Source organism: Balaenoptera musculus, chromosome 15, assembly GCF_009873245.2.
Source record: "Balaenoptera musculus isolate JJ_BM4_2016_0621 chromosome 15, mBalMus1.pri.v3, whole genome shotgun sequence".
Taxonomy (NCBI): domain Eukaryota; kingdom Metazoa; phylum Chordata; class Mammalia; order Artiodactyla; family Balaenopteridae; genus Balaenoptera; species Balaenoptera musculus.
The window spans coordinates 33,123,000-33,150,858 of NC_045799.1; the positions used below are offsets into that span (position 1 = coordinate 33,123,000).

A 27,859-nucleotide genomic window follows, 5' to 3' on the forward strand; every position below is an offset into this window, starting at 1 on the left:
CTCATCTTATTAATTCAATTGTACTCTTTACCAAATACTCATCTCCCTATCAAAATTGAAAGTTATTGTTTTACTTCTAGCTATACTTTTGCTGCAGTGTTCAAAATGGAAAGAAAATTCTTTAGTAAAGTTGTCACAGAGTATAGCTCCTGGGGGCAATCTAACTGACTGTTGGATTTGTCATCAAATTCCTCCATCAGTACAAGACCAACTTGGCCCCTCCTAACACCTATATCATGACTTTTCAGATGTTTCTAACATTACCACCCACCTTGACTGACCTCCTTCTGGCCTAACCTTTCAGGTTCAAATTCTTCAACATATTAATTTGTCTATCCTTTGTCTGATACTATTCATGATCCTTAGAGACCTGACACAACTTACCCTAGGACACCTCACTCTGTTCCTTACTTAATTAACAAATGTCTTAAAGAAAATTATGCCAGCAACTCCCTTATGTCAAATACCATACAGATAGCTTTTGGAAAGCCTACAAGAGAAATGACCCATGGTTTAATACCGCATTAACAAAACTTCCAACTGATGAAGCTATCAATGAGAGCACTCTAGGAGGGATCACTTGTGCTCCCCCATCTTTTGTCTTCATGTGGTATTGGAATTGATCCACCTTCCTAAAGATGGGCACATAGTCTTACTAGCTGGCAAATAGAAGGTTTATTTTTACTAGGATAATATGTTACTCCATTGTCTATACATAAGTAAGTAGATGAACCTCCTTTCTCTCTTCAGTACAGAGTCAAGAGATCCATGTTAGCAAGATGCCAAGATACCTCATGACAAAATCTTTTGGCAATCTTGGTTCCTAATGCAGGAGTATGTGTAAACAGAGATACAATTAGAAATCTATCACTCACCATTGGTCAAATAGTTGAGGAAACTGCAAAAAAGCATTGCAGCATAACAGACATCCCTAAATTCCTTAGCCCATATAATATTAGATAACAGAATTGCCTCATATTTTTGTTGGTTAAACAAGGAAGCATTTATGCTATTGCTCCCACTACTTGCTGCACTTATATCAACAGCTCTGGAGAAGTAGAGGCACACACACACACCATTTCGCAAAAGGGTGAAATGGCTACAAGATCAGACATTTTTTTCCCATTTTGCTTACAAATGATTATCATTGTCATAGTATGTATTATTATTCGTTTCCTGGCTAAGAAGCTACTCAGGACATGTATCACTACTTGCTTTAAGCCTACTGTTAAAAGCAGGTGTAATATAGCCAGGTCATGGAAGAAACCTGAATGCCCATCAACAGACGAATTGATGAAGAAGATGTGGTACATATATACAATGGAATATTACTCAGCCATAAAAAGGAATGAAACTGGGTCATTTGTTGAGACGTGGATGGATCTAGAGACTGTCATACAGAGTGAAGTAAGTCAGAAAGAGAAAAACAAATATTGTATATTAACGCATATATGTGGAACCTAGAAAAATGGTACAGATGAACTGGTTTGCAGGGCAGAAATTGAGACACAGATGTAGAGAACAAATGTATGGACACCAAGGGGGGAAAGCGGCGGGGGGGTGGGGGTGGGGGTGTGATGAATTGGGCGAATGGGATTGACATGTATACACTGATGTGTATAAAACTGTTGACTAATAAGAACCTGCTCTATAAAAATATAAACAAAATAAAATTTAAAAAAAAGCAGGTGTAACAATGTTTATGTGACAATTCAACATAATTGATAAAATCTATAGCCTATAAAATGTTTCCCCATTAGCATACATCTGTGCTTGCTCACTATGTCTGATTAGACCCCCCCTCCCTCCCATCCCCCAAGTGGATAACGAGGCAAATCTCTCCTTCTTTTTTTTTTTTTTTCTCATGAATGAAAGAAATGTCAAATTTTGGTCACAGCTCTAAAGCAGACGTTACATTTTTCACAAGGATGGAAATGGAGACACCTAATGCTGGGCATTAAGGAGATGGGTTCACACGGCCCTCACAGCACTATGGCCTGGACGATGATCTCTGGGTTCTTGATGTCCTTCTTGCTCTGGACAGTCCTCAGCTACAGCTGGGCTGGGCTGGGCTTCAGTCCTTCCCCAGCCTTGGCTTTTGCATACTTGATGGTCTGCTGCAGAACATGATGCATGGCCAACACGGTATTTTCACAGGCCACCTTGAGACTGTTGAGGTGCTTGTGCATCCATGCCAAGAGCACGGCAGTGAAGAGGTCCCCGGTGCCTATGAAGACTGTGTCCACCTTGCACATCTCCATGTGGATGCTCTGCATCATCACAGTGCCATCAGGGGTCTGGGTCCTCTGGCTCCCCGGTATGATGCCCCTCGGGGGTGGCAGGTCTGAGCTTGTGATGACACCATGTCAAGGCCCATTAAGTGCAGCACGTCCATCACTCACTGCTAAGTCTTCTTCCTGGCTGTGGATCTTTCTCCAGCTCAGCAACTCAGCCTCAAATTGGTTAGGGGTTATGATGTCTGCAACTGGCATGACCTCCTCTCTGTAAACTAGAAGAAGGTCCTCAGGGAGGTAGATGGAACCTTCTCTGTTCCACTTGTCTCCCATCACGGGGACGTACACGACCAAGAGACTGGAGTTCTGCTGCTTCAGCTCCTTCCTGGTGTCCACCACCATGGCCAGGAAGAACTTGTCTTGCATGTAACCTGTGAGCACATAGTCATATTTGTTCATGTTGTTCAGCTCCAGCCCGTCATACAGCTTGTGGAGCTCATCTGAGTTCAGCGCTTGGCCATTCCAGTGCAAGTAGCCTGTGTGGTTTGAAAACTGGACAGAGTTCACTACGTCAATCTTGAACCCCAAAACCTGTAGCGGGAGCATGGTTGCCCGGTTGCCCACGTAGCCACAGATGACATGGCTCTGAATGGAGAGCACCTGGCAATCTTCCTCCTTGCCAGGTCTGCCTCAGTGGCAGGGCCGGGCAGGGTCAGTGTCTCCCCCGCATGCTGGGGCTGTGCTCCACTTGGCTCCAGCTGCACTCAGGCTCCGCTCTGCTGCAGCCCTGCTCAGTGCAGGCACTCTGCTTGAACGATGGGCCACCTCCCTCTTAGGCAAATCTCTATACATGTATAAACAACAAAAAAAAGGAAGCCTAACACTGAGGGACATGATGGACCCAGGGCAGACAGCAACTACCCTGGCATTGAGGGACAAATATTTTGCTCATCAGTGCTTTCTATGGAAAGATTTGCAATTAGAAGGGAGAAATAATGGAAGGAAATGTTCACATATTGAGGTATGGGAACGTCTGGTTTCTGGATTATACATGATTTGACTTAAATTTTATGTTAACCTAAACAGCCTGTTTGTGGTCTATTGAACATACATTGTACATCTGCTTTAATCATTAAAGAAAAGAGTACATTGACTAGAAGTAAAGAATGTCCACATTAACAATAAAGATTAAATGCCTCTCTTCCTGTGATGCCAATGCTGGTATTCCTTCAGTGATAAGACTGCCTTCCTAGGTGTCAAGGACATACTGACTTGCTGTGTATGTGCTGATCTGTTTATTTTTGAAACCTTGAAAGGATAGTATCCCTGACTTGTTTGATGTTCTTTGTTCTGACAAGATGTACAACTGTGCTGAAAACCATGCTTCTTCAGAGCAGTTCCTCAGATTAATCTAAGAGGCTGTCTCCTCGACCATAGTCCTCAATTTGGGCCAAATAAAACTCTTTTATTTTCCTATTATAGATTTTTTATTGATTATTTTTGAAGACATCTGTGTGAGAGCTGAAACAAGAAGGCAGACTTCTGCTTTGCTCCACCTCAGCTGGGCACAAGCATGTTAGAGATGACTCAAATTTTTTGTTGTCTACCACAAAAGCACCTTGAGTATTAATTTTGGAGTTAAAATAAATTTTAGCTAGTAGACAAATTCACAAATATGGAACCATCGATTAGTGAGGCTCCACTGTATAGAGATATGGACTTAACACCCAGGAGAAAGAGCTAAAAGAATTAGAAATAGTTGCCTCTGGGAACAGGACACTGGATGGCAAGGAGTGAGGTATGGGACTGTTGCTTTTAATCAAGTATACATTTTAATTTGTTAACAAATTTAAAATGAATAATTTTTCAAAAATATTTTAAACCACTCCTTCTTCCATGACTTCTTCTCCCCTTCTTCCAGGCTAGTGGAAAATGTAATCCATCATTATTGGGTTTCACTTCCCTGACCTCCAGCATCTCAAGAAGATCCTGAGATTATTTTAGAAAAGGCAGAGCTTTCTGGAAGGGGTCTCTGGACTCCAGTCTCACTGGTCTCTAAAAATTTGTCTTCTCTAAGTACTTACTTGAAAGAAATGTCTCTCTTTTTCTGAGCCCAGTTTGAGACTGGGTCTTGCCCTGTGGCTTCCAGGGCCACAATGAATACCTCTCTTGCATTTTTCAGGGAAGAGGATGGTTCTTGGGAAGGGGGTGGGGGCAGATGGCAACCTCAACTTCTCAGTGGGAATTGCAAATGACAGTTGTTTCCAATCCTTGACCACTGGGAAGGGTAAATTCAAGCTTGCAGTTTCCTGAGTCATGAAGGCAACATTTAGCCTTTTGGTGAGCACTATCTGTGTCCCAGACACAGAGTCTAGTTCTTTGTATGCCTTATGTTACTTAATCCTCACAACCTAAGGGGACATTTTACAGATGAGGAAACTGAAGCTTAGGGAGCTTAAGCAATTTGCTCAAGGTCACCCAGCTACTAAGTGGCAAACTTGGGATTTGAACTTGTACCTGGTTAACTCTCAAACCAATGCTCTCAACAGCTCACAATACTATTGGCACACACATGCAGTGTTCCTTTTGCAAATTTCCAATTCTACTTAGTTTTGATAGGTTGAATTTCTGGCAGCTTCTGAGAGTTTATTGCCATTTATGAGGACTTTATCTTGGCAGGATGGTTTCCTTAGAGTCCACCGAGGAAGGTGTGTTTTTTATTGTTTCTCACTTTGTTTAGACTGTTCCTTCCATCTGTACTGCCTTCCCTGACCCTTTCTTTGTGTATAATTCCTACCCAGCCTCTAAGAACTAGCACTGTAGGTGGTGAGGCTGTGGGAAGCACAGGTGGAGGAAGGAGAAATTTTAACCTTGAATGAAGATTGACATTTAAATTTTTACCTGGAACTGGACTATCTCTTACCAAACTGAGATTTTTTTTAAAAAAGCACCAGTGGTGTTGGGAGCACTTTTCATGACCTCAGAGGGCCCAGATGTTTTATAAAAGTTGCCCTGATTTTCATCCAAGGAGGGAAAAATTAATACCCCTTCTCACATCAACAGACAGAATGGGAAACAAATAAAATAGTTTAAAAAAATTATGCTGCATGCGTCTTGCTTAGTTATTGTACTAATAATGCATATATTTATATAATACTTAACATGATTGCAAGCTTTCTACTGTTTGGATAAATACAATTTATTTTAAACCATTAAATCTACTGTTTTGAATTGTCTCAGTTTCCCCCCAATTTAAGACTATGCTGGACATCTTGCTAAATTTTTGTTCATGTATGTAAAAATTTAAAGGGTTTTGGTATGATTGCAATTTTTTTTGACAGAATATTCTCTCCAGCAATATATCAGAGCTCCTCTAAGATTATTATGCATTGTTACTATCACTGTCCTGTATTAAATATTGTGCTCTACTAGGCCCTTCGGATACCTGCCTTTGACACTCAACTGAAATAGCAAGGGACATATGACAACAATATAATAATGATAATGTATGTGTTTATTATTTTACAGTTTCATTTACCTTAATAAATGAACAGTTTCATGTACCTTTCACATTCAAGGCTTCTCAAACTATACTGTGCAGATGAATCATTTGGGTATCTTGTTAAGATGCAAATTCTGACTCAGTGGGTCTGTGCTGGGGCTTGAGAACCTTCATTCCAGCAAACTCCCAGATGATACTGATGCCACTGGTCTCAAGACTACATTGTGAATAACTAGTCTTTGTTCATCTTAATTCCTGTGATAATCTAACGAATAACAAAAACCTCAGGTTAAGTAATTTGTCTTCAGTCCTGACAATGCAGCTTCTTTCAGTCATTCATTTGTTCACTCACTCACTCCTTCAGGCACTGTGGAGACTGCAGCCAGTGAAACCAAGCCCCACCTTTGTGGGACTTGTCTTCTAGTGGAGAAGACCGACTATAGGTGAGTAAATAAATAAATACAAATAAAACAATTTCAGGTAATAAAAGTGTTTACAAAGGAAAATAAAGCAGGGCAAGAGATTGACTATTAACAGGGGTCTTCTGGATCTAAAGTTTATTCCCTATACTCGTTGATTAAAGATATGGCCTTCACTATTGCATAACACTTCGTAGGTCATGTTTTGCTATCAAACCTCTTCCCCCTACTTAGTTTTCACAATATCCCTGTGATAAGTTTAGGCAAGGATTCCACACAATCCAGCTGGTGAACCATTCAAACTTCTTGAACTAAAATACAGAGGGAGAGAGGCACTCTCCTTAAATAAAAGGTACTGTAAAAGGTCTTTTGTTTTCATTTAAGTTGACAAAGGGACCCTTGGCCTCTTCTTGCCAGTCTCACTCATCGAGGTCGAAGGGGAAGGGAGATGGGAGAGATGACTGCTTGTGTGTGTGTGTGTGTGTGTGTGTGTATGTGTGTGTGTGTGCACCACACTCAATCCATTTGTCTTGGAAGACTGCGTCTAGCTGTTAGGATATTTTGGTTGTAGGCAACATAAACCAATTCTGTCTTAAAAGGGTAAACAAATAAAATTGAAAGATATGGTTAGGTAGGTATAGTTCACAGAATCAGGGAAAAGCTCCCCATTAGACTTTGGAAAGCACAGAAACCATGGCAGATCAGGGATCTAAGGAGTCCCTTTAGGCTTCTCTCTTCAGATGAATGGGCTCCATATGGTTTCAGTCACATATGGCTTTGTGTCTGTTAGGGGTTGAATTGTATCCTGCCAAAAGATATGTTGAAGTCCTAGAACCCAATACCTGCAAAAGTGATCTTATTGGGAAGTAGGGTCTTTGCAGATGTACTCAAGTTAAGACGAGGTCATACTGGAGTAGTGTGGCCAATCCAATATGGCTGGTCCCCTTATTAGAGGAGAAGTGACAGAGACGTGTGGGGAGAAGACAGCCACTGACAATGGAGCCAGAGAGTGGAGTGACACATCTAAAACCCAAGGGATGCCAAGGATTGCCAGCAAACACCAGAAGATAGAAGAGGCAAGGATGGATTCTCCCCTACAGATTTCAGAGAGAGCATGGCTCTGTCAACAACTTGATTTCAAAATTCTAGCCTCCAGAATTGTGAGACAAAAAATTTCTGTTGTTTTAAGCCATTCAGTTTGTGGTACTTTGTTATGGCAGCCCTAGGAAACAAATACAATGTTTTTCTGCTCCAGGTTCAAACTCCAAGGAGCAAACATCTGAGTAGCCCAGCTTATGCCATGTGCACACTCATGAGATCATATTTGGAGGGGTGGGCGGTTCTTCAAAGGGTAAATAGATGCTGTTGCCAGGAGTAGGGAGAATGGGTGAGGGCAGCAAAATAAGGATATGCACCTGGTATGAACCCATGTGTGTTGTTGGAGCCTCATGACCTGAGGTGGGGGTGGAGGAGTGATTTAGGAATGTTCAGGCCACTTCCTTGGGTTGCTCCAAACCCTGGTGGTGTTTCTGTGAGCTCTTCCTGACTGGAGCAAATTCAAACCTCTTTACAAATTGAACATTATCACAAGGATCTTGATAACTATACTGAAATTTTCCATTTTTTAAATCACCCACCCACATATGCACCAACCCAACCATTTATCTGTTTACCCACCCATCCATCCACTCGTTGACCTACGCACCCTTCTCATCACTGCTAACTGATCTATATGCTTATCCACTCATCTTCTACTCTACCACCTGTTCATCTAACTATCCATAAATCAGCACCTACGTCTGTCAGGCAATATTCTTTTTTTTTTTTTTTTTTTTCATTTTTTGGCCACACTGCACACCTTGTGGGAGCTTAGTTCCCTGGCTAGGGATCGAACCCAGGTCCATGGCAGTGAAGGCACCGAGTATTAACTACTGGACCGCCAGGGAATTCCCCATTAGGCAATGTTCTTCAGTTCTTTCATTCATTCACTCATTCATTCAATAAATCAATCAGTATTTGTTGAGTGCCTCCTCTGTGCCAGACAATGTTCTAGGTGCTGGAGATAAAGCAATGAATAATAAGATATGGTCTCTGCCCTCATGGAGTTTGCAATATTGTTGTAAATGTAGGTGTTAAACCAATAACTAGGAAGACAATATGTGAGGCAACTTCTCCTTCTGTCGTAATTCTTTTTCCCCTGATGCCTCTCTCTGTTTAGTGTGTATGGAAAACTTTGACTTTGGAAAATTTACAGAGCATATAGCATAGGCAGATGACTGGATTGGAGAAAAGGAACATCACTTCCTGAGGTGAGTGAGATTGAAGTCCAACTAGACTCTAAGCTCCTGGAGGGCAAGAAGAGTGTATATTTTAATTCATCACTTTTTCCCAGGACTTGTCACAGAGAAGGCACCAAACAAACATTTGCTAAATGATAAAGAGGGCAAATATTTACTCTGTAATTTCCTGAGTTTTGACCCTTTGAAATATTTTTTTTTTCTGATTCCGGCACTTTCAAGATCATAGTTTATTTATTACTTCAGATAAAAAGATAGTACACATATTAGGGAATCCCTTAAAATTCAACTCTAGAATTATACAGCATCTATAACTTTTGCACTGAATGTTAACCGAAAAAATCTCTAAACACCTGAAAGCCCCACTAGTAACATGAACTATGGTAATAAAAAATTTGACATTTAATTTGTTCAATATATAGTATTTACATTATGAAACCAATGGTGATACAATAAACAGTGATAAAGAAATAGTAAAAATAAACTTTACAAAGCAAAGTTTTATATTCTTACAATATGCTAATTATCATAATTGTATATAAAAATTAAAACATAGCAGAGTTTTCTGTTACAGAATTCTTAATTATCTGAGTTGTAGTCATTACTTGCTAAAGAAGATGCATAGGCAAAGACTACCATGAATGGCACAGCTCAAAAAATCTTGGGACCAATTAGACACACATCTTTTCTCTCTCCTTCAATGATGAGAGGTCTATTCTGCCATCAAATTATAACAACTGTAGCAAGTAAGGGATACCAGGTGTACAATTAATAAAACCTTGCAAAATACTAAGATGGGCAGGGGTGGCCAGAAGAAGGACCAATTTCCATATAATTCAAACTATATACAACATAACTAGAATGGGAGCTCATCCCAAACTGGCTGTGTGAAACAATTGGACTTTTATGATTTAATAGTTAAAATTATAACAAGTGTAATAATACAATAGATTTACATGGGAAGCAAGAGCCAAGGGGCACTTTATATTATTTACTGTGTATTTCAGCTTAAAAATAATTTTGCTAAGTATACATCTCAACTGAGGTCTATGTATAAAATGTACTAATAGATACAGATATTTACCTTTGGTGACTTAAAGGCCTTTTTGTGACTTCTGTCTGAATTGCGGACAGAATGCTAGATGTACATGCACATGTGGAAAAACTCAACCTGAGGTAATCCAAAAGATATGCATGTGAGGAGCCTGGAGGTACTCTGACAGTCAAAGCACACCAGAACCCAAACAGGCAACAGTGAGGATGGCAACAAGGAATGGAATGCCAGTATGGCAGAAAGAGGAAGGCCAGCAGAATCCTGCATACATACACAAAAGAAAAAGCCACCCACCATTTCATAAAACAAAAGCCAATTATAGTGTGGGAAGTGCAAACTGCAGAAAACCAGAAGTCCACAGAAGAAAAACAACTGGCTCCTGTGAGAGAAAGGAGGACGCTTGGTTCTGAGCAGGGTCACTTGGTGAAGGCTGTCACCGTCGCCCACAGCACCTCGTTGGTGCTGGCCTTCAGACACTCCACCTCAGAGACCCTTTGAAATATTTAAAGACAATATTTAAAAAAAAAGAAATTAGGGTAGACCTTAAGTAATATTTTTACAGATTTCTGTAGCTGTTCTATCTCCATTGTAGAGATAAAAAAACCATCCCAGGAAACTGAGAGGAAATATAGACAAAATGATTCAGAATAGACAATTCAAAGATGATTGTACTTTAAGGACTCCCAAAGAGCAAAACTAAATGCTAGGAAAATCATTCTCAGCATTGTGAAGCTTGGCAGGACTCAGACAAAAAACTTATTTCAGTATATTTTCAACATATGTTATAATGCTTTTAAAAATGCATTTTTCTCGATTATAAAATGCATGTCAGTGGTAGAAGATGTAGAATGGAGAGCCCCACGGGGAGCCTCACACTCTCCTCCTCAGAGGATCACCTGAGTTCTTCCACCCCCTTTTTGGGAGAGTTCCTGAATGAAAGCCAAGCTGTTCCTATGCTCCTCTGACAGTCCTTTACTGAGGAGACACCAAAGGGCAATAAGAGGGAATTTTATGGCACCGCTGGTAAGTGGTGCCTTCAGTCCAGCTGCTTGGGACCCAGCTGGGAGAACTTGAGACAGGTGGCCACACCAGGGATATTAACAAATGGAGATTCTAGGTTTGAGAAGGTTCCCTCCATCTATTTCCAACTGAGGTGATCAGGTAGCAGTGGGGAGGATGGAAGTGAGAGAACACAGCACGTCACACCTGCCAGCTGCTGAGTCTTTGGAAGTCTCTTTATAATTTCATTTATTTATTTTTACTAAAGTATAGTTGGTTACAGTGAAGGATTACTGGACTGAATGTCAATATTATGACATAGTATGAGTGTGTTTCATGTTTGGTAATTGCAATCATTGTTGCTTTTGTTGTGGTCATCCATGTACAATGCTTGGTGTCAGTCTATTTATCTCTTGTAAAAATAAAATACAGTGTGTGTGTGTGAAAACCAAAAAAAAAACAAAAGAAAAACAAACAAAAAAAAAAGTATAGTTGATTTACAATATTATGTTAGTTTCAGGTGTACAACACAGTGATTCAGTTTTTAGAGGTTACACTCCATTTATAGTTATTATAAAATAATGACTATATTCTTTGCAATGTATAATACATCCTTGTAGCTTATTTATTTTATACATAGTAGTTTGTACTTAATCCCCTACTCCAATCTTGTCCCTCTCCCCCCTGGTAAACACTAGTTTGTTCTCTATATCTGTCAGTCTGTTATATTCATCCATTAAAAATTTTTTTAGATTCCACATATAAGTGATAACATACAGTTTATTTGTCTTTCTCTGTCTGACTTTTTTCACTTAGCATAATACTGTCCAGGTCCATCCATGTTGCTGCAAATGAATTTTTTTTATGGTTGAGTAGTATTCCACTGTGTATATATACCACATCTTCTTTATCCATCATCTGTTGATGGGCACTTAGGTTGCTTCCATACCTTGGCTATTATAAATAATGCTGCTATGAACATTGGGGTGCATATAACTTTGGATGTCTATTAGTTAAAATCCCAGAAACACACAAAATGTTATCCATAAGCTGCTATCCAGAAATGATAAACTTGTTAATATTTCGATGTAAGTTTCTTTAGTCATTTTTTTTCTGTCTCTATATAGAAAAATATTTTTGACAATAATAAGGTTCATATATATACTGTTTTATAAACTGCCTCTACCATCTAAAGGATTAATGTATAATACATTATATATTAATGTATTTTTTTCCCATTAAATATTATTAGTCAATGGATATTTGTTTACTACCTGGCCCTACTATGCTACTTGCTGTGGGATTTTTTTAAAAAATAGATTTATTTATTTATTTTTGGCTGCACTGGGTCTTTGCTGCTGTTCATGGGTTTTCTCTAGTTGCGGTGAGTGGGGGCTAATCTTCAGTGTGGTCCACAGGCTTCTCATGGTGGTGGCTTCTCTTGTTGAGGAGCAGAGGCTCGAGGTGCACGGGCTTCAGTAGATCTGGCATAGAGGCTTAATAGTTGTGGAGCCGGGGCTTAGTTGTTCCACAGTATGTGGGATCTTCCGGGACCAGGGCTCGAACCCATGTCCCCTGCATTGGCAGTAGGATTCTTTTATATATATATATTTATGTTCAGATTTTCTTTTATTTATTTTTTTATACAGCAGGTTCTTATTAGTCATCCATTTTATACACATCAGTTTATACATGTCAATCCCAATGTCCCAATTCATCACACCCCCACACCCCTCCCCCATGCCGCTTTCCCCCCTTGGTGTCCATATGTTTGTTCTCTACATCTGTGTCTCCATTTCTGCCCTGCAAACTGGTTCATCTGTACCATTTTTCTAGGTTCCACATATATGCGTTTATATACGATATTTGTTTTTCTCTTTCTGACTTACTTCACTCTGTATGACAGCCTCTAGATCCATCCACGTTTCTACAAATGACCCAATTTCGTTACTTTTTTATGGCTGAGTAATACTCCATTGTATATATGAACCACATCTTCTTTATCCATTTGTCTGTCGATGGGCATTTAAGTTGCTTCCATGACCTGGCTATTGTAAAAAGTGCTGCAATGAACATTGGGGTGTATGTGTCTTTTTGAATTATGGTTTTCTCTGGGTATATGCTTAGTAGCAGGATTGCTGGGTCATATGGTAATTCTATTTTTAGTTTTTTAAGGAACCTCCATATTGTTCTCCAGAGTGGCTGTATCAATTTACATTCCCACCAACAGTGCAAGAGGGTTCCCTTATCTCTACACCCTCTCCAGCATTTGCTGTTTGTAGATTTTCTGATGATGCCCATTCTAACTGGTGTGAGGTGATACCTCATTGTAGTTTTGATTTGCATTTCTCTAATAATTAGTGATGTTGACCAGCTTTTCATATGCCTCTTGGCCATCTGTATGTCTTCCTTTGTGAAATGTCTATTTAGGTCTTCTGCCCATTTTTGGATTGGGTTGTTTGTTTTTTTAATATTGAGCTGCATGTGTTGTTTACATATTTTGGAGATTAATCCTTTGTCCGTTGATTCATTTGCAAATATTTTCTCCCATTCTGAGGGTTGTCTTTTCATCTTGTTTATGGTTTCCTTTGCTGTGCAAAAGCTTTTAAATTTCATTAGGTGCCATTTGTTTATTTTTGTTTTTATTTCCATTTCTCTAGGAGGTGAGTCAAAAAGGATCTTGCTGTGATTTATGTCAAAGAGTGTTCTTCCTATGTTTTCCTCTAAGAGTTTTATAGTGTCTGGTCTTACATTTAGGTCTTTAATCCATTTTGAGTTTATTTTTGTATATGGTGTTAGGGAGTGTTCTAATTTCATTCTTTTACATGTAGCTGTCCAGTTTTCCCAGCACCATTTATTGAAGAGACTGTCTTTTCTCCATTGTATATCCTTGCCTCTTTGTCATAGATTACTTGACCATAGGTGCATGGGTTTATCTCTAGGCATTCTATCCTGTACTATTGATCTATATTTTTGTTTTTGTGCCAGTACCATATTATCTTGATTACTGTAGCTCTGTAGTATAGTCTGAAGTCAGGGAATCTAATTCCTCCAGCTCCTTTTTTTTCCTTTAAGACTGCTTTGGTTATTCAGGGTCTTTTGTGTCTCCATACAGATTTTAAGATGATTTGTTCTAGTTCTGTAAAAAATGCCATTGGTAATTTGATAGGGATTGCATTGAATCTGTAAATTGCTTTGGGTAGTATAGCCATTTTCACAATATTGATTCTTCCAATCCAAGAACATGGTATATCTCTCCATCTGTTGGTATCATCTTTAATTTCTTTCATCAGTGTCTTATAGTTTTCTGCATACAGGTCTTTTGTCTCCCTAGGTATGTTTATTCCTAGGTATTTTATTCTTTTTGTTGCAGTGTAAATGGGAGTGTTTCCTTAATTTCTCTTTCCGATTTTTCATCATTAGTGTATATGAATGCAAGAGATTTCTGTGCATTAATTTTGTATCCTTCAACTTTACCAAATTCATTAATTAGCTCTAGAGTTTTCTGGTGGCATCTTTAAGATTCTCTATGTATAGTATCATGTCATCTGCAAACAGTGACAGTTTTACTTCTTCTTTTCCAATTTGTATTCCTTTTATTTCTTTTTCTTCTCTGATTGCCATGACTAGGACTTCCAAAACTATGTTGAATAATAGTGGTGAGAGTGGACATCCTTGTCTTGTTCCTGATCTTAGAGGAAATGCTTTCAGTTTTTCACTATTGAGAATGATGTTTGCTGTGGGTTTGTAATATATGACCTTTATTATGTTGAGGAAGGTTCCCTCTTTGCCCACTTTCTGGAGATTTGAGGTAGGTTCCCTCTATGAACACTTTTTGGAGAGTCTTTATCATAAATGGGTGTTGAATTTTTTTTTTTTCCACACACACACACACTGTATTTTATTTTTACAAGAGATAAATAGACTGACACCAAGCATTGTACATGGATGACCACAACAAAAGCAACAATGATTGCAATTACCAAACATGAAACACACTCATACTGTGTCATAATATTGACATTCAGTCCAGTAATCCTCCACTGTAACAGCTCCTTTACTTTGCAGTGAAAATTGATTTGTATATTCTTTGCCTCTGAGTCCTTGTGGGATTTTTTTTTTTAATTCAGACAGAAAGTCACAAAAATTATACTCATCCTCATCAGTTCACTCAGTCCCATGTAATTAATTTTTTTTCATCTTGATCTTTTGTTAGCACTTTTATGAGTTCATCAGTTTTTCATTAGAGTTCTGAAAATGCTTATTCATTCAGTTCAGCAGTACAGTCGGTTACCAGAAACCTGTACTTGTCAGAGTCTTTTCCATGAATTTCTTGAAGATGAAAGCCTTTTATAGGAACATATTTGCAAAAGCATCAGAGTACACAGAGAACTGTCTGTAAATGACAAAAGACTTAAAAATGACCACTGTTAAAGATTTGATGAAAGTTCATAATAATGCAGTTGACAAGAAAATTAGTTATTTCTGAGATATACATTTTAAAGTAATAACTAGGATTATTACTTATAACATTATACCAAAGCATATAAGATTTTTAGAAACTTCATGTAATGTCTGAAACATTTATATTAACATATTTCCATACATATTTCCATACAAATACAAATATAAGATTTTTAGAAATTTCATATAATGTCTGAAGTATTTATATTAACATATTTCCATACATATTTCCATACAAATACAAATATAAGATTTTTAGAAATTTCATGTAATGTCTGAAACATTTATATTAACATATTTCCATACAAATAACCCAGTGAAAGTTTAGTATTAGTTGTTTTGTTTGTTTGTTTGTTTATACTGCAGGTTCTTATTAGGCATCAATTTTATACACATCAGTGTATACATGTCAATCCCAATCGGCCAATTCAGCACACCACCATCCCCACCCCACCGCAGTTTTCCCCCCTTGGTGTCCATATGTCCATTCTCTACATCTGTGTCTCAACTTCTGCCCTGCAAACCGGCTCATCTGTACCATTTTTGTAGATTCCACATACATGCATTAATATACGATATTTGTTTTTCTCTTTCTGACTTACTTCACTCTGTATGACAGTCTCTAGATCCATCCACTTCTCCACAAATGACTCAATTTCGTTCCTTTTTATGGCTGAGTAATATTCCATTGTATACATGTACCACAACTTCTTTATCCATTCGTCTGTTGATGGGCATTTAGGTTGCTTCCATGACCTGGCTATTGTAAATAGTGCTGCAATGAACATTCAGGTGCATGTGTCTTTTTGAATTACGGTTTTCTCTGGGTATATGCCCAGTAGTGGGATTGCTGGGTCATATGGTAATTCTATTTTTAGTTTTTTAAGGAACCTCCATACTGTTCTCCATAGTGGCTGTATCAATTTACATTCCCACCAACAGTGCAGGAGGGTTCCCTTTTCTCCACACCCTCTCCAGCATTTGTTGTCTGTAGATTTTCTGATGATGCCCATTCTAACAGGAGTGAGGTGATACCTCATTGTAGTTTTGATTTGCATTTCTCTAATAATTAGTGATGTTGAGCAGCTTTTCATGTGCTTCTTGGCCATCTGTATGTCTTCTTTGGAGAAATGTCTATTTAGGTCTTCTGCCCATTTTTGGATTGGGGTGTTTGTTTCTTTAATATTGAGCTGAATGAGCTGTTTATATATTTTGGAGATTAATCCTTTGTCCGTTGATTCGTTTGCAAATATTTTCTCCCATTCTGAGGGTTGTCTTTTCGTCTTGTTTATGGTTTCCTTTGCTGTGCAAAAGCTTTGAAGTTTCATTAGGTCCCATTTGTTTAGTTTTGTTTTTATTTCCATTACTCTAAGAGGTGGATCAAAAAAGATCTTGCTGTGATTTATGTCAAAGAGTGTTCTTCCTATGTTTTCCTCTAAGAGTTTTATAGTGTCCAGTCTTATATTTAGGTCTCTAATCCATTTTGAGTTTATTTTTGTGTATGGTGTTAGGGAGTATTCTAATTTCATTCTTTTACATGTAGTTGTCCAGTTTTCCCAGCACCACTTATTGAAGAGACTTTCTTTTCTCCATTGTATATCTTTGCCTCCTTTGTCATAGATTAGTTGACCATAGGTGCGTGGGTTATTCTCTGGGCTTTCTATCTTGTTCCATTGATCTATGTTTCTGTTTTTGTGCCAGTACCATATTGTCTTGATTACTGTAGCTTTGTAGTATAGTCTGAAGTCAGGGAGTCTGATTCCTCCAGCTCCATTTTTTTCCCTCAAGACTGCTTTGGCTATTCGGTGTCTTTTGTGACTCCATACAAATTTTAAGATGATTTGTTCTAGCTCCGTAAAAAATGCCATTGGTAATTTGATAGGGATTGCATTGAATCTGTAGATTGCTTTGGGGAGTAGAGTCATTTTCACAATGTTGATTCTTCCAATCCAAGAACATGGTATATCTCTCCATCTGTTGGTATCATCTTTAATTTCTTTCATCAGTGTCTTATAGTTTTCTGCATACAGGTCTTTTGTCTCCCTAGGTATGTTTATTCCTAGGTATTTTATTCTTTTTGTTGCAATGGTAAATGGGAGTGTTTCCATAATTTCTCTTTCCGATTTTTCATCATTAGTGTATATAAATGCAAGAGATTTCTGTGCATTAATTTTGTATCCTGCAACTTTACCATATTCATTAATTAGCTCTAGCAGTTTTCTGGTGGCATCTTTAAGATTCTCTATGTATAGTATCATGTCATCTGCAAACAGTGACAGTTTTACTTCTTTTCCAATTTGTATTCCTTTTATTTCTTTTTCTTCTCTGATTGCCGTGGCTAGGACTTCCAGAACTATGTTGAATAATAGTGGTGAGAGTGGACATCCTTGTCTTGTTCCTGATCTTAGAGGAAATGCTTTCAGTTTTTCACCATTGAGAATGATGTTTGCTGTGGGTTTGTCATATATGGCCTTTATTATGTTGAGGTAGGTTCCCTCTATGCCCACTTTCTGGAGAGTTTTTATCATAAATGGGTGTTGAATTTTGTCAAAAGCTTTTTCTGCATCTATTGAGATGATCATATGGTTTTTATTCTTCAATTTGTTAATATGGTGTATCACATTGATTGATTTGCGTATATTGAAGAATCCTTGCATCCCTGGGATAAATCCCACTTGATCGTGGTGTATGATTCTTTTAATGTGTTGTTGGATTCTGTTTGCTAGTATTTTGTTGAGGATTTTTGCATCTATATTCATCAGTGATATTGGTCTGTAATTTTCTTTTTTTGTAGTGTCTTTGTCTGGTTTTGGTATCAGGGTGATGGTGGCCTCATAGAATGAGTTTGGGAGTGTTCCTTCCTCTGCAATTTTTTGGAAGAGTTTGAGAAGGATAGGTGTTAGCTCTTCTCTAAATGTTTGATAGAATTCACCTGTGAAGCCATCTGGTCCTGGACTTTTGTTTGTTGGAAGATTTAAAATCACAGTTTCAATTTCATTACTTGTGATTGGTCTGTTCATATTTTCTGTTTCTTCCTGGTTCAGTCTTGGAAGGTTATACCTTTCTAAAAATTTGTCCATTTCTTCCAGGTTGTCCATTTTATTGGCATAAAGTTGCTTGTAGTAGTCTCTTAGGATGCTTTGTATTTCTGCGGTGTCTGTTGTAACTTCTCCTTTTTTATTTCTGATTTTATTGATTTGAGTCCTCTCCCTCTTTTTCTTGATGAGTCTGGCTAATGGCTTATCAATTTTGTTTATCTTCTCAAAGAACCAACTTTTAGTTTTATTGATCTTTGCTATTGTTTTCTTTGTTTCTATTTCATTTATTTCTGCTCTGATCTTTATGATTTTTTTCCTTCTGCTAACTTTGGGTTTTGTTTGTTCTTCTTTCTCTAGTTTCTTTAGGTGTAAGTTTAGATTGTTTACTTGAGATTTTTCTTGTCTCTTGAGGTAGGCTTGTATAGCTATAAACTTCCCTCTTAGAACTGCTTTCGCTGCATCCCATAGGTTTTGGGTCGTCGTGTTTTCATTGTCATTTGTCTCTAGGTATTTTTTGATTTCCTCTTTGATTTCTTCAGTGATCTCTTGGTTATTTAGTAACGTACTGTTAAGCCTCCATGTGTTTGTCTTTTTTACATTTTTTGCCCTGTAATTCATTTCTAATCTCATAGCGTTGTGGTCAGAAAAGATGCTTGATATGATTTCAATTTTCTTAAATTTACTGAGGCTTGGTTTGTGACCCAAGATGTGATCTATCCTGGAGAATGTTCCGTGCGCACTTGAGAAGAACGTGTAATCTGCTGTTTTTGGATGGAATGTCCTATATATATCAAGTAAATCTATCTGGTCTATTGTGTCATTTAAAGCTTCTGTTTCCTTATTTATTTTCATTTTGGATGATCTGTCCATTGGTGTAAGTGAGGTGTTAAAGTCCCCCACTATGATTGTGTTACTGTCAATTTCCTTTTTTATAGCTGTTAGCAGTTGCCTTATGTATTGAGGTGCTCCTATGTTGGGTGCATATATATTTATAATTGTTATATCTTCTTCTTGGATCGATCCCTTGATCATTATGTAGTGTCCTTCCTTGTCTCTTGTAACATTCTTTATTTTAAAGTCTATTTTATCTGATATGAGTATAGCTACTCCAGCTTTCTTTTGATTTCCATTTGCATGGAATATCTTTTTCCATCCCCTCACTTTCAGTCTGTATGTGTCCCTAGGTCTAAAGTGGGTCTCTTGTAGACAGCATATATATGGGTCTTGTTTTTGTATCCATTCAGCCAGTCTATGTCTTTTGGTTGGGGCATTTAATCCATTCACGTTTAAGGTAATTATCGATATGTATGTTCCTATGACCATTTTCTTAATTGTTTTGGGTTTGTTTTTGTAGGTCCTTTTCTTCTCTTGTGTTTCCCACTTAGAGAAGTTCCTTTAGCATTTGTTGTAGAGCTGGTTTGGTGGTGCTGAATTCTCTTAGCTTTTGCTTGTCTGTAAAGCTTTTGATTTCTCCATCAAATCTAAATGAGATCCTTGCCGGGAAGAGTAATCTTGGTTGTAGGTTCTTCCTTTTCATCACTTTATGTATATCATGCCACTCCCTTCTGGCTTGCAGAGTTTCTGCTGAGAAATCAGCTGTTAACCTTATGGGAGTTCCCTTGTATGTTATTTGTCGTTTTTCCCTTGCTGCTTTCAATAATTTTCCTTTGTCTTTAATTTTTGCCACTTTGATTACTATGTGTCTCGGCGTGTTTCTCCTTGGGTTTATCCTGTATGGGACTCGCTGTGCTTCCTGGACTTGGGTGGCTATTTCCTTTCCCATGTTAGGGAAGTTTTGAACTATAATCTCTTCAAATATTTTCTCTGGTCCTTTCTCTCTCTCTTCTCCTTCTGGGACCCCTATAATGCGAATGTTGTTGCGTTTAATGTTGTCCCAGAGGTCTCTTAGGCTGTCTTCATTTCTTTTCATTCTTTTTTCTTTATTCTGTTCCGCAGCAGTGAATTCCACCGTTCTGTCTTCCAGGTCACTTATCCGTTCTTCTGCCTCAGTTATTGTGCTATTGATTCCTTCTAGTGTAGTTTTCATTTCAGTTATTGTATTGTTCATGTCTGTTTGTTTGTTCTTTAATTCTTCTAGGTCTTTGTTAATCATTTCTTGCATCTTCTCAATCTTTGCCTCCATTCTTATTCCGAGGTCCTGGATCATCTTCACTATCCTTATTCTGAATTCTTTTTCTGGAAGGTTGCCTATCTCCACTTCATTTAGTTGTTTTTCTGGGGTTTTTTCTTGTTCCTTCATCTGGTACATAGCCCTCTGCCTTTTCATCTTGTCTATCTTTCTGTAACTGTGGTTTTTGGTCCACAGGCTGCAAGATTGTAGTTTTTCTTGCTTCTGCTGTCTGCTCTCTGGTGGTTGAGGCTATCTAAGAGGCTTGATGGGAGGCTCTGGGTGTTGAATTTTGTCAAAAGCTTTTTCTGCTTCTATTGAGATGATCCTATGGTTTTTCTCCTTCAATATGTTAATATGGTGTGTCACATTGATTGATTTGTGTATATTGAAGCATCCTTGCATCCCCGGGATAAATCCCACTTGATCATGGTGTATGATTCTTTTAATGCATTGTTGGATTCTGTTTGCTAGTATATTGTTGAGGATTTTTGTATCTATATTCATCAGTGATATTGGTCTGTAATTTTCATTTTTTGTAGTATCTTTGGCTGGGTTTGGTATCAGGGTGATGGTGGTCTCATAGAATGAGTTTGGGAGTGTTCCTTCCTCTGCAATTTTGTGGAAGAGTTTGAGAAGGATGGGTGTTAGCTATTCTCTAAATGTTTGATAGAATTCACCTGTGAATCCATCTGGTCCTGGACTTTTTTTTGTTGGAAGACTTTTAATCACAGTTTCAATTTCAGGGCTTGTGATTGGTCTGTTCATATTTTCTATTTCTTCTTGGTTCAGTCTTGGAAGGTTATAACTTTCTAAGAATTTGTGCATTTCTTCCAGGTTGTCCAGTTTATTGGCATAGAGTTGCTTGTAGTAGTCTCTTAGGATGCTTTGTATTTCTGCGGTATCTGTTGTAACCTCCCCTTTTTCATTTCTAATGTTATTGATTTGAGTCCTCTCCCTCTTTTTCTTGATGAGTCTGGCAAATGGCTTATCAATTTTGTTTATCTTCTCAAAGAACCAGCTTTTACTTTTATTGATGTTTGCTATTGTTTTCTTTGTTTCTATTTCATTTATTTCTGCTCTGATATTTATGATTTCTTTGCTTCTGGTTACTTTGGGTTTTGTTTATTCTTCTTTCTCTAGTTGCTTTAGGTGTAAGGTTAGATTGTTTATTTGAAGTTTTTCTTGTTTCTTGGTAGAGGTAGGCTTGTATAGCTATAAACTTCCCTCTTAGAACTGCTTTTGCTGCATCCCATAGGTTTTGTATTGTCGTGTTTTCATTGTCATGTGTCTCTAGGTATTTTTTACTTCCTCTTTGATTTCTTCAGTGATCTCTTGGTTATTTAGTAACGTATTGTTTAGCCTCCATGTGTTTGTGTTTTTTACGTTTTTTCCCTGTAATTGATTTCTAATATCATAGCTTTGTGGTCAGAAAAGATGCTTGATATGATTTCAATTTTCTTAAATTTACAGAGGCTCGATTTGTGACCCAAGATGTGATCTAGCCTGGAGAATGTTCCATGCGCACTTGAGAAGAGGATGTAATCTGCTGTTTTTAGATGGAATGTCCTATAAATATCAATTAAATCTCTGGTCTATTGTGCTTAAGGCTTGTGTTTCCTTATTAATTTTCTGTTTGGATGATCTGTCCATTGGTGTAAGTCAGGTGTTAAGGTCCCCACTATTATTGTGTTACTGTCAATTTCCTCTTTTATAGCTTTAGCAGTTGCCTTATGTATTGAGGTGCTCCTATGTTGGGTGCTTATATATTTATAATTGTTATATCTTCTTCTTGGATCGATCCCTTGATCATTATATAGTGTTCTTCTTTGTCTCTTGTAATAGTCTTTATTTTAAAGTCTATTTTCTCTGATATGAGTATTTCTACTCCAGCTTTCTTTTGATTTCCATTTGCATGGAATATCTTTTTCCATCCCCTCCCTTTCAGTCTCTATGTGTCCCTAGGTCTGAAGTGGGTCCCTTGTAGACAGCATATATATGGGTCTTGTTTTTGTATCCATTCAGCAAGCCTGTGTCTTTTGGTTGGGGCATTTAATCCATTCACGTTTAAGGTAATTATTGATATGTATGTTCCTATGACCATTTTCTTAATTGTTATGGGTTTGTTTTTGTAGGTCCTTTTCTTCTCTTGTGTTTCCCACTTAGAGAAGTTCCTTTAGCATTTGTTGTAGAGCTGGTTTGGTGGTGCTGAATTCTCTTAGCTTTTGCTTGTCTGGAAAGGTTTTGATTTCTCCATCAAATCTAAATGAGATCCTTGCCGGGTAGAGTAATCTTGGTTGTAGGTTCTTCCCTTTCATCACTTTAAGTATATCATGCCACTCCCTTCTGGTTTGTAGAGTTTCTGCTGAGAAATCAGCTGTAAACCTTATGGGAGTTCTCTTGTATGTTATTTGTCATTTTTCCCTTGCTGCTTTCAATAATTTTCCTTTGTCTTTAATTTTTGCCAATTTGATTGCTATGTGTCTCGGTGTGTTTCTCCTTTGTTTTATCCTGTATGGGACTCGCTGTGCTTCCTGGACTTGGGTGGCTATTTCCTTTCCCATGTTAGGGAAGTTTTCAACTATAATCTCTCTAAATATTTTCTCTGGTCCTTTCTCTCTGTCTTCTTCTTCTGAGACCCCTATAATGTGAATGTTGTTGCATTTAATGTTGTCCCAGAGGTCTCTTAGGCTGTCTTCATTTCTCTTCATTCTTTTTTCTTTAGTCTGTTCTGCAGCAGTGAATTCCACCGTTCTGTCTTCCAGGTCACTTATCCGTTCTTCTGCCTCAGTTATTGTGCTATTGATTCCTTCTAGTGTAGTTTTCATTTCAGTTATTGTATTGTTCATCTCTGTTTGTTTGTTCTTTAATTCTTCTAGGTCTTTGTTAAACATTTCTTGCATCTTCTCGATCTTTGCCTCCATTCTTATTCTGAGATCCTGGATCATCTTCACTATCATTATTCTGAATTCTTTTTCTGGAAGGTTGCCTATCTCCACTTCATTTAGTTGTTTTTCTGGGGTTTTATCTTGTTCCTTCATCTGGTATATAGCCCTCTGCCTTTTCATCTTGTCTATCTTTCTGTGAATGTGGCTTTTGTTCCACAGGCTGCAGGATTGTAGTTCTTCTTGCTTCTGCTGTCTGCCCTCTGGTGGATGAGGCTATCTAAGAGACTTGATGGGAGGAACTGGTGGTGGGTAGAGCTGACTGTTGCTCTGGTTGGTAGAGCTCAGTAAAACTTTAATCCACTTGACTGTTGATGGGTGGGGCTGGGTTCCCTCCCTGTTGGTTGTTTGGCCTGAGGCAACCCAACACTGGAAACTACCTGGGCTCTTTAGTGGGGCTAATGACAGACTCTGGGAGGGCTCACGCCAAGGAGTACTTCCCAGAACTTCTGCTTCCAGTGTCCTTGTCCCCACGGTGAAACAGAGCCACCCCCGCCTCTGCAGAAGACCCTCCAACACTAGCAGGTAGGTCAGTTTCAGTCTCCCCCGGGGTCACTGCTTCTTCCCCTGGGTCCCGATGCGCACACTAATTTGTGTGTGCTCTCCAAGAGTGGAGTCTCTGTTTCCCCCAGTCCTGTCAGTGTCCTGCAGTCAATTCCCACTAGGCTTCAAAGTCTGATCCTCTAGGAATTCCTCCTCCCATTGCCGGACCCCCCAGGTTGGGAAGCCTGACGTGGGGCTCAGAACCTTCACTCCAGTGGGGGGACTTCTGTGGTATAAGTGTTCGCCAGTCTGTGACTCACCCACCCAGCAGTTATGGGATTTGATTTTACTGTGATTGCGCCCCTCCTACCGTCTCACTGTGGCTTCCCCTTGGTCTTTGGATGTGGGGTATCTTTTCTGGTGAGTTACAGTCTCTTTCTGTCAATGATTGTTCAGCAGTTAGTTGTGATTCTGGTGTTCTCACAAGAGGGAGTGAGAACACGTCCTTCTACTCTGCCATCTTGAACCAATCGGCAGGAGTATTCTTAACCACTGCACCACCAGGGATGTCCCTTGCTGAGGGATTTTAAAGATGTATTAATTAGAGTTTCTAGCACCAAGGAGATTACAATTTAACTAATAAGAAGACATAAAATAGGTATAGTAATAAAATAGCTAAATAATATGACAGCATTAGAAGAGTCCACACATCACAGTTTGGGGAAGATTTTTTGTTGATGGGGATATAGAATCAGAAGACTTGAAATTATCTCAACAATGTTGTTCACTAAATGAATTTGCCACACAATCATTTTCAGTCTCCTCATCTATAAAATGGGAATAAGGATAAAAACAATAATACCTACTCTGAGAGGTTGTTTTGGGGTAAAATAACAATAACTTTAGTAATAGAAGTAGAAGGCACTTATACAGATCTTACCATGTGCTGAGTACTGTTCTAAGAATTTAACATACACTAGCCAACCAAACATCATGGCAGCCTTAAGTAAAGAACTGTAATTATCCCCATTTTATAGATGAGGAAATGGAAGCACAAAGAAGCTAAATAACTGGCCCAACATCATACAGTTTAGAAGGGGCAAAGTGGGCTTTGAACCCAGGCAGTTTAGCTTTGTGTTGACTATGTATCTGAAAGAGGTTTTGCAACTGGAAAATGCTTTATAAATGGTATTATAAATTTTACTGTAAATAAAAAATTCTAAATGAGAGCCCCTGGGCTGTTAGAACTGTAGGTTTCTTTTTATTTTTTGACCACACTTCATGGCTTGTGGGATCTCAGTTCCCTGAACCCAGGCTGCGGCAGCGAAAGCCTGGAATCCTAATGACTAGGCTACCAGGGAACTCCCAGAACTGTGGGTTTCAATGCAAGAGGTTTCCCTGGTGGCACAGTGGTTAAGAATCTGCCTGCCAATGCAGGGGATATGGGTTAGAGCCCTGGTCCGGGAAGATCCCACCTGCCACGGAGCAATGAATCCCGTGCGCCACAATTACTGAGCCTGCACTCTAGAGTCCGCGAGCCACAACTACTGAAGCCTGTGTGCCACAACTACTGAAACCCACGCACCTAGAGCCTGTGCTCTGCAACAAGAGAAGCCACCACAATGAGAAGCCCGTGCACTGCAACAGAGTAGCCCCTGCTCTCAGCTACTAGAGAAAACCCGCATGCAGCAATAAAGACCAACACAGCCAAAAATTAAATAAACGAATAAATAACTAAATTAAAAAAAAAAAAGGAGGGAAGGCTGGGGAAGGCTTCTGGAAGGCATGGCCCTTTGAAATGCGAGCAATGTCTCCGTTTTGAAATCAGCTGCTGTCTGTGTCTTTCACTAGTCTCAAGAGTGAAATCAGAAAGTGAAGAGACCATCTGAAACAAGGACAAAAGGAGTATGTTGGTCATAACTGAGATGTCGAGAGGCATGGCTGGACCTGGGATTTCATCAGAGCCCTGTCTCTTTCTCACCTTGTCTTGGCTCTGTTTTCTTCTGCAATGATGTTATTCTCAGGCTGACTCAACTTGGTGAAAAGGATGACCTTCACTATGCCCATTATGACTGCACAGTTGGAAATGCTGAAAGTTCTGACAATGTCCTGGGAAGGCTTCCCATCAGCCTGGTGGGAGCAGGTGCCCACTCCTGGGAGGGTGGAACCAGCCTCAAGTGAATCACATGGACTGAGGAGGATTCTTATGGAATGAGAGTGGGATGGGTTCTCCAAAATAATGAGATGCTGGGCAGAAAAAAATTATGTCTGCTCTCGACTTGCTACTCTGTGTGGTCCATGGGTAAGCAGCATCAGCATCACCTGGGAGTTGCTAGAAATGCAGGTTCTTGCTTCCCACCACAGAGCCACGGAATCAGAATCTGCATTCTAACAAGATCCCAGGTGATTCCTGTGCCCAGTGAAGTATAAGTGCTGTACCACAGAGTGCTGTTAGAGAGATGTGGTTGATCTCTCTCACTTCTCTTCCATGTGGACTCTGTGAATGTCTAGAGTTGCTACAGTCATGAAAGCATCACAACCAGGAAATACAGGAGAAGGGAGGACAAGTAAGGGCAGTGATACCCTTAACTCTTGGCAAGAACCCTCTCCCCTCCCTCAGCTCTCCTCTGGCCTTGTCCATCCCACTGGCTGAGAAGTCCATGGGGCTTAGAGGAGTGCCCCCTGGAGACCACTTCTAGACACTTTTAGGGCTTCCACTGGGTACATGAGACTCAGGAATTCCCTGCACAACTGGCCCCAAGCATCTTTCTGCCTGGGCTTATTCTCAGCCATTGCACTCTGATCACCCAGGTCCCAGTGCCTCTCCAACCTGCCCTGAGCAGTGCCTCGGGCTGCCCTTCTATGCAGGGTGGATCCACCACAAGTGCGTGCTCCTCTAGGTCTGAGCAGTGGCCCCGGGACCTCACTTTCTTGCAAATGCTGTCCATCTTACTTCTTCTTCTTCCCTTCTCCTCCTACCTCTGAGGCACTTTGGGTTTTTTGGAGGAAGGCAAGAGGAATGATCCAAGGGGGAGAGAACATGGAAGTAGTTTGTGGGGAATTGAATGACTCTATCCCAGGTCTCCAATATTATAACCTACTTCAGTGCACACGTTTTTCTTTGTTTTCATGGACAAATATCCCTTGCCTGGGTTTGGTCATTTCATATCTGCCTGACTTTTTACTTTGGCACTAAATCTTCAATCAGCCAGTCTGTGAAAGGGAAGAGTAGTCCCTGCATCTGGGACTTGGCTTAAGTGTGTACGCATGAGGCCATTATTGTGTGGGACGGAGCCAGGGGAGGGAAAAGTGCATGAGTGGGCTGTTGGCCTGGGCCTAAGGAGATATTAGTCTATAATAGGTGCTCAATAAATGTTTAATTGTGTCCTTCTGTGCTCGTTTCTATCTGCAGCGTTTCTTGGTAGGTAGTCGAAGTGCTTTACCACATAGCTCCCACTAGATGTCACTGTTGTCCTGTTTGCAAATCGTATCTACGTCTTTTCCTCCCGCCCCCGCCCCCATCTTGGTTTGATTTCATTAGATCTAGAACACAAATATGTCCAGTTTTAAGTTAGAGGGCAGATTTTCCTTGAACAATTATCAGAATCCTTGCTTTACTTACATGTTGTCACTGACTTCCTATTACTTTTGTTGTTTTACTTGCTCACACTGGGCATTTGAAGGTCTCTGTAGGTACTTGAAATTTGAATTGAATTGAAAAGAGGGAGTTTCTAGGGATTTGAGGAGGATAGTGTACTCCTACTTTAACTTACTACAGTACTATTTATTTCTAAAAATTAAGTGAATGCCTTGATTCTACCAGCGTTTTTTTTTTTTTTTTTTTTAAATATTTATTTATTTATTTATTTTGGCTGCACTGGGTCTTAGGTGCAACCTGCGGGATCTTCATTGCAGTATGTGGAATCTTTACTTGTGGTATGCGGGATCTTTTAGTTGTGACACATGGGCTTCTTAGTTGCGGCACACATGTGGGATCTAGTTCCCTGATCAGAGATCAAACCTGGGCCCGCTGCATTGGGAACACAGGGTCTTACCCACTGGACCACCAAGGAAGTCCTTCTATCAGGGGTTTTGTTTTTTTTTTTAAAGACCACCTTCTTCCTCATTTTTTTTTTTTTTTTAAATTTATTTATTTATTTTTATATTTTTATTTTTGGCTGTGTTGGGTCTTCGTTTCTGTGCGAGGGCTTTCTCTAGTTGTGGCAAGCGGGGGCCACTCTTCATCGCGGTGCGGGGCCTCTCACTATCGCAGCCTCTCTTGTTGTGGAGCACAGG

The 27,859-nt window shown here is 39.3% G+C and overlaps 1 pseudogene; it reads right to left on the minus strand.

Annotated features, from left to right (window-relative positions):
* Positions 1-1,982: 1,982 nt before the first annotated feature.
* LOC118881605 lies at positions 1,983-26,511 on the minus strand (annotated as a pseudogene).
* Positions 26,512-27,859: the final 1,348 nt, after the last annotated feature.